General features: G+C 44.2%; 1 non-coding gene across 1 annotated transcript; it reads right to left on the bottom strand.

Moving 5' to 3' along the window:
- Positions 1-409: 409 nt before the first annotated feature.
- Positions 410-613, bottom strand: LOC123455884. The gene has a single exon (XR_006634190.1). It is a non-coding gene; the product is annotated as a small nucleolar RNA SNORA73 family (small nucleolar RNA).
- Positions 614-7080: the final 6467 nt, after the last annotated feature.

The following is a 7080-nucleotide window of genomic DNA, read 5'->3' as shown; positions in this document are numbered from 1 at the left end:
CTTTATTCATCTTTATTTTAATTCATACATCTGCTTTACCTCAGATTTATCTGTTAGACACATTACAAATGTTTACAGAAGCCCCCAATAAACTGGTTTTTAAACAAGGCCCATGTTGGCCTCAAATTCATGGAGTCTCCAGAGGGCTAAATTTCAAACCCAGGCTTTTGTGGGTAATGGCTTTGTCCAAGTACTGCAGACAAAATGAAATAAAACCCAAAGATCAAAACCCACAAAACATTATCAGCTCTAATTTTAAAGACCCCAGTCAATCATTAAGTCAATTGCCAGAAGTCATGTTTGGCTCATCTTTTTTTCTCAGTGACATTACTTGGAGTTGTGAGCTCTGCAAAGGAATGATTTTTTTTTTTTTTGGAAAATCAATACAGTATGAGACCAAGGCAATTTCTTCTAAACCATGCATGACTCCTCAGTCACTGTCCACGGGACTCTTGGGAAGCGGTCAGACTATGCAGGTGCAGACTCAGAGCCCAGCTTCATCTCCAATGTTGTGGAAAGGGACTTCAGTGGAAAGGGACTTCAGTGACCCATGCTTTGCTATGCCATCTGGACAGAGCCTTGGGAGAGTGACCTCACGGGCTATCCTCATCGCAGACTTTATTTTTTTTTTTGTTTTTGTTTCCTTTTGGTTTTCAAGCTAGGGTCTCGCTCTAGCCCAGGCTGGCCTGGAATTCACTACGTAGTCTCAGGGTGACCTTGAACTCACAGCAATCCTCCTACCTCTGCCTCCCGAGTGCTGGCATTAAAGGCATGTGCCACCATGCCCAACTCTATTTATTTTTAAGGATGAGTAAGTTTTCACAGTATAGGTACAGCACATTGTTTATTCATCCATCCACTGACAGACATTTGGGTTATTATTCCCCCCCCCTTTATTGCCATTGAGAATGGTGCTACTATGAGCTTTAAAACAATTTTTTATTTGGTGCGTGTATGAGCACATGAATGTGTAGAGGTCAAAGGATAGCTTTTGGGTCGGTCCTCACTTTGCACCTTGTTTGAAGCAGGGTCTCCCTGTTGCTGACTGTTGCATTTGTATGTATCAGAAATTCTCCTGCCTCGGCCTCCCTTCTTGCCATAGGTGCACTGGGGTTACCGAAGCCAGTCACAGTTTTCAGCTTTTATATCCATGGGTTTGGGCATCCAAACACAGGTCCTTAGAGCTGTGTGGCAATGTTTTATCCACTGAGCCATTTCCCCAGCTCCCTGTGAACTTTTTTTTTTTTTTCTTAGTAGAGTTTTGCTTTTATCTTGAAATTGAGATAAATTGGAGTGGAACGAATTGGTTTGTGGCTAAAGCAACAACCTTATTGGAGAGAAATCCACAGTGTGCATCCATCAAGAGAATGAACATTAAAGCATCTGAGCTAGCATCCCCCCCCACACACACGGAGTAAAACAAAAGGTGAAAGGCTGCAGGAGACCCAGAACAAGTAAGCGCCAGTAAAAGTTAAAATTTTCAAGTTGCCGCCATCAGAGAATAAGGGAGCATTCACTTAAAAAAAATCTCACAAGCAGTAGGTCTTCAGTCCATTTGAGAGGGAGTCAGGTAGCTTAGTTAGGCAGTTAGGGTGACTGAGCCCCTCTGCCATGCCCTTGCTAGAGATCAAAGGATGATCTGATCTGATTCCTTATCTCTTGCCTAAAGGAGATCTGTTTTCCACATATATAGCCTTGGCCCCTCCTGGAAGGGAGGTCACCTTTCCTAATCCTGATATTGTGGTTGGTCAAGTTGAGTGAGCCCCCAGAACCTGGCGTCATGGCTAGCCTCTTCCTTAGCCTGCCTCTGGCCCAGACCAACCGCTGTCTCTCTCTTTTGCCCACCTGAGCCGGAAGGTAGGGCCTTCCTCCATAAGGTTATAAATATGTTTTACCAGGGAGGGCCACTTCTCCCGGCAGCTGGTTCATTGTTAGTGAACTTCCAGGTTCTGGTGAGTTTCCCCTCTTCTTTTTAAAAATATTTTATAATTTATTTATTGATTTATTAGACAGAGAAAGAGGGAGAGAGGATGGGCGCACCAGAGCCTCCAGCCACTGCAAACAAACTCCGGACACATGCGCCCCCCTTGTGCATCTGGCTAACGTGGGTTCTGGGGAATCGAACCTGGGTCCTTTGGCTTTGTGGGTAAACACCTTAACCGCTAAGTCATCCCTCCAGCCCAGTTTCCCCTCTTCTTGACCCGGCTGGGCTGAGGTGAGAAGAGAACCCCTGACCCACACTCCCACATGTCTCTCTACCCCCTCTTACCCTCTACATGGCAGGAGCTCTTTGTACTTTCTTTTCTTTATTTTGTTTTTCTTTCTTTTTCTTGTTTTGGCTTTCTGAGGTAGGGTCTCACTCTAGCCCAGGATGATCTGGAATTTACTGTGTAGTCTCAGGGTGGCCTCGAACTCTTGGGGATCCTCCTACCTCTGCCTCCCAAGTGCTGGGATTAAAGGTGTGCGCCACCACGCCCTGCTTTATCTTTCCTCTCTAAACTCTCTTTTTATGATTTTTTCAGGCCACCACGTGGGCTCTCAGACCACATAGTGGATTCATTTTCCTTTCCTGTGTTCTATACTTCCCTCAATAAGTAAAATAATTTAATAATTATTCTTCTCAGTCTAATTTTATCAAATTCCTTGTGTAGAAGTAGACATGAATTAGGGCTTGGGGTTCAGGGACTTTCCTGAATGCCTAACACCCTATTTTCATGTTCTCTGCCTTGCTTTTGCAAAAGTGAAATGCCTTTAACTACTGAATCATCTCCCCAGACCAAAACCTGTTATTTTGTAGGCTAAATAAGTAAATCCCAAATAAATCTTCCACTCTCCTAATTTGATATCTGAGGTCCATGTTCCTATCTCTGTCTCAGTTTTTTTTTTTAAATTTATTTTGGTATGGGGAACCAAAATCAAGATTCTAGAGGTGTGAATTTAAATGATGGTAGAAAAAGCTGTGTGTGGTGGTGAAAGCCTTTGGTCTCAGCACTTGGGTAGGAGGATTGTTGGATTGTCATGAGGTTGAGGCTACCCTGAGACTATGTAGGAACCCACGTATATGTGTTTGTTCATCACATTAACTCAAGCTGATGAAATTTATTTTCACCATACCTTCAGATAACCGTGGCTTACATGAAATGGAATTTCTACAGAAATGTTATGGTCAGTGGTCCCTCAACTGGCACGAAGGGAAAAGGTGAGTTCAAGACTTAACCATGCCTTAGTTCCTTGTGGGCGGGCCCAAGTTCCCTGGCTGGGAAGGCAGAGGTGAGAAGCACAGGGAAGTCTCCTTGGCCGGAGTGAGTAGGGAGATAGGAAGTTAGCAAGGCACCTTAAATGAATGAAGATGGCCAGAGAGTGGCAGTGACGTGAGGGGGAGGGGTGGAGGAGGAATGCGGAAAGAGAATTAAAAGAATTGAAACGCTGGAAAATGTCTCCTTTACTTTGTGGCTTTTCTTTCTTTCTTTCTTTCTTTTCCTTTTTTTTTTTTTTTTTTTTTGGGATACTGGGGCTTAAACCTGAGCCCTTGCACAAACATGGTGAGTACTATGCCATTAGCTGTACTGTAGCTTTTGAATATTCTTTTATAGGCACTTATTTGAATTTTTATTTTATTTTATTTTATTTTATTTTATTTTATTTTATTTTATTTTATTTTATTTTATTTTATTTTATTTGGTTTTTTGAGGTAGGGTCTTGCTCTAGCCCAGGATGAGTTGGAATTCATTATGTCATCTCAGGGCAATCCACCTACCTCTGCCTCCCGAATGCTGGGATTAAAGGTGTGCGCCACCACGCCTGGCTTCTTTTTCTTTTTTTTATCTTAAGAGTGGAATTGCTGCTATAGGGTAATTCTGTATTAACTTAGAAATATTTTAGGGCTGGAGAGATGGTTTAGCAGCTAAGGTGCTTGCCTGAAAAGCCAAAGGACTTAGGATCGATTTCCCAGGACCCACGTAAACCAGATGCACAAGGTGGCGCATGCGTCGGGAGTTTGTTTGCATTGGCTGGAGGCCCTGGTGTACTCATTCTCTTTAAAAAATTATTCATTTACTTGAGAAGAGAAAGAGAGAGAGAGAGGGAGGGAGAAAGAGGCAGACAGAGGAGAGAGAATGGCACGTCAGGGACTGTAGTCACTGCAAACAAACTCCAGACACATGCGCCACCTTGTGAATTTTGCTTTACGTAGGTATTGGAGAATTGAACCCGAGCTGGCAGGCTTTGCAAGTAAGCACCCTTAACTTGTGAGCCATCTCCCCAGCCCCTCATCACACGTCTTGGAACACCTATCCTGACATCTCCCCCGGCCTCGACGGTGCAGGCGGGACCTCCAGGCCCCAGCTGCTGGGCACTTCAGGCAGTAGTCCAGAGCCAGAACCCAGTGTCCACTTGCTCGGCTCCACTTGTTATCCTACGATATCCTGGGCACCTCATGCCATCCCCCGAGACGTCCATTGACAGATTCAAGTCTCATTGAAAGTTTCCATGCCATTATTATTTTATGGTATTGGAGACTGAACCTAAGCTTACAGCATTGTTAGCCAAGGCCTCTGCCACAAGTGATCTGTATCTCCAGCCCTCTCACTTTTATCCGTTTGTATTTTTAAAAATTTATTAAGGTTAACTTTCCTCCACATCTCCTTTTTTTCCATCCCTCATGTCTATCCTCAATTAAACCCCTCTACCCCAATATTTCATCTATTTTTTTAAAAAAATTGTTTATTTTTACTTATTTGAGAGCAACAGATAAAGAAAGAGGGAATGAGAGAGAATGGGCACACTAGGGCCTCCAGCCACTACATGCACCCACTTGTGCATCTGGCTAACGTGGGTCCTGGGATTTGAACCTGGGTCATTTGGTTTTGCAGGCAAACACCTCAAGCGCTAAGCCATCCCTCCAGCCTGATTTTTCTTTATTTATTTGAGAGAGAAATAGAAAGGGAGGGAGAGAGAGAGAGGGAATGGGCATGTCAGGGCCTCCAGCCACTGCAAATGAATTCTTAGATGCGTGTGCCCCCTGTGCATCTGGCTTACGTGAGTCCTGGGGAATCGAACCTAGGTCCTTTGGCTTTACAAGCAAGTGCCTTAACCATTAAACCATATCTCCAGCCTCTGGGTATTAATTTTTAAAAGAAATCTCAGATTCTCTTATTTATATCATAGCTGCCACAGCTATTTAGAAACATCTCATTAGTGTAGAGATTCTTTTGCTTAACAGTCTTGGTTATCTAAAATAGCCTGCTGGAGCTGAGCTGAAAACCTTCTCCATGCAAACCAGCTGACAGAAAGCTGGAAGAAGCTATGCTACATGCAGTTTCTACATACAGTTTAATGGAAGAGAGAGAAATCACCAGTGGAGATAAATAACAGAGGACACTGCAAGCCTTAAATTTGGCCCATCAGGCCAAATGAGCCAATGGATGCAATAGTGGCACATCTGTTATTGGGGAAACCAATCACCCTCTAATTTGACTGGAGGCCCACTCCATGGGAGGGAATACATGTCTGTTACTGAAAACCTATGGCAGGGAAGTCATGAGCTCTAGGGCTGTAATGCCTGCTGGTGTCTGGCTGAATATATATACATATATATATTTATTATGCTCACCAAACTTCCCAGTAAGCACTTCTCTTAATGTTCATACCCATATGTTAATGCTACTCTCAATTTTGGTAACAGAACTTTCTCTTTTCAGGTGGTGGTGACCTTGGGATGACTTGGAAGACATCATGGTGCTACAAAGAAGTGACAAAGGAGTGCTCAGCACTGAAACATCTCTATCACACCTTCCAAGGCTCAGGTTCCATTGCGGAAGAGGTGGTGGAAAGAATGTAAGAGCCATAGGAAGAGTAGGATTCCTTACAGTGCAACCTTCCAGACACGAAATGGCCTGAATATCCATGACCTCATAGTGTCTGACACTACCTACACATGACCATCATAATAGGAAGATAATGACATCAAAATAAAAGAGAGACTGACTGAGAGGGGGAGGGTATATGATGGAGAGTGGAGTTGCAATGGGGAAAATGGGAGGTTTATTATCTATAATTATGGAAGTTGTCAATAAAAAAAAAACTTAAAAAAAGAGGAAAACCTCAATGAGGCTGTCCTTGGATAAGCAGCATCAGTAGCATTGCTGGGGCTCCTCAATGCCATGTCTCTATACCGGGCTGAGAGGTTGCCTGTCATCACCCCAAATCCCTGTCACTCCAGAAATTCAACACTACGGCAGCTGGTGGCAGAGATCTGAGCTACGCCTACCCACTGGTCCCTCTGGAAAATGTGGGTGCCTCTCACTGTTTCTACTCCTTGAATACATGGTATGTGCCAGGCACAGGAGCAAAGGTGACTAAGACATGGTCCCCACCATGAGGGGTTCACCATCCTGGGGTGGAGGGCGTGGCAGACCGGCTTCTGGCTGCGATTCCCATAGTCCAGCATCTGCCCAGGGCTCCTGGGTTTCTTGCCTTCTCTGTTGGACAGAGCTCTTCAGTGAGGCCCCTATTTTATGGGTTCTTTCCTAGGAGAGACAAGAGAATCATTCCTACTCTCGTATTTTTCTGCTGTTAGGTTTTTTTTTTTTTCTTTTCTGGACATGGGAGGATGAAGAGCCAAGGACCAAGGTGGCTAATCCTGCCTGCTAACTGAGAGGTGCCCAGTGACCAGACGCTAGACAGGGAGTGCAGATGAGTGGGTACCCCTGGAACAAGGAGCCTACGTGGTAGTGGGCAGGCTGTGTGGCCACCTCCGTGAAGAGTCCTCTGTTTATCAGGGTCACCTGAGGTAGCGGGTTACCATCACATTTAGGAGAAGGCTGGTATGGGGTGGTGTAGTAAATTGTATTAGTGGGAAAGAGATTTCTCATAGTTGGAGATGTCTTGGTCAAAATACAGTCGACTATATATATATAATTTAAAATTTTTAAAGCATCTTTCTTTCTAGATTAAAAAAAGAATCCTAGGATATCAAGAGTCTAAGCTCAGAGGCCTATGCATATTAACCTTAGTAGAAAGTACCTGAAGAGAGGCCAGGTCAAATTCCCCACACTGGAATGCGCCTCTGGCCTTCATCAG

Source organism: Jaculus jaculus, chromosome 18, assembly GCF_020740685.1.
Source record: "Jaculus jaculus isolate mJacJac1 chromosome 18, mJacJac1.mat.Y.cur, whole genome shotgun sequence".
Classification (NCBI taxonomy): domain Eukaryota; kingdom Metazoa; phylum Chordata; class Mammalia; order Rodentia; family Dipodidae; genus Jaculus; species Jaculus jaculus.
Note: the sequence above shows the minus strand (reverse complement) of the source record. Positions and strands in the feature narration are given on the sequence as shown.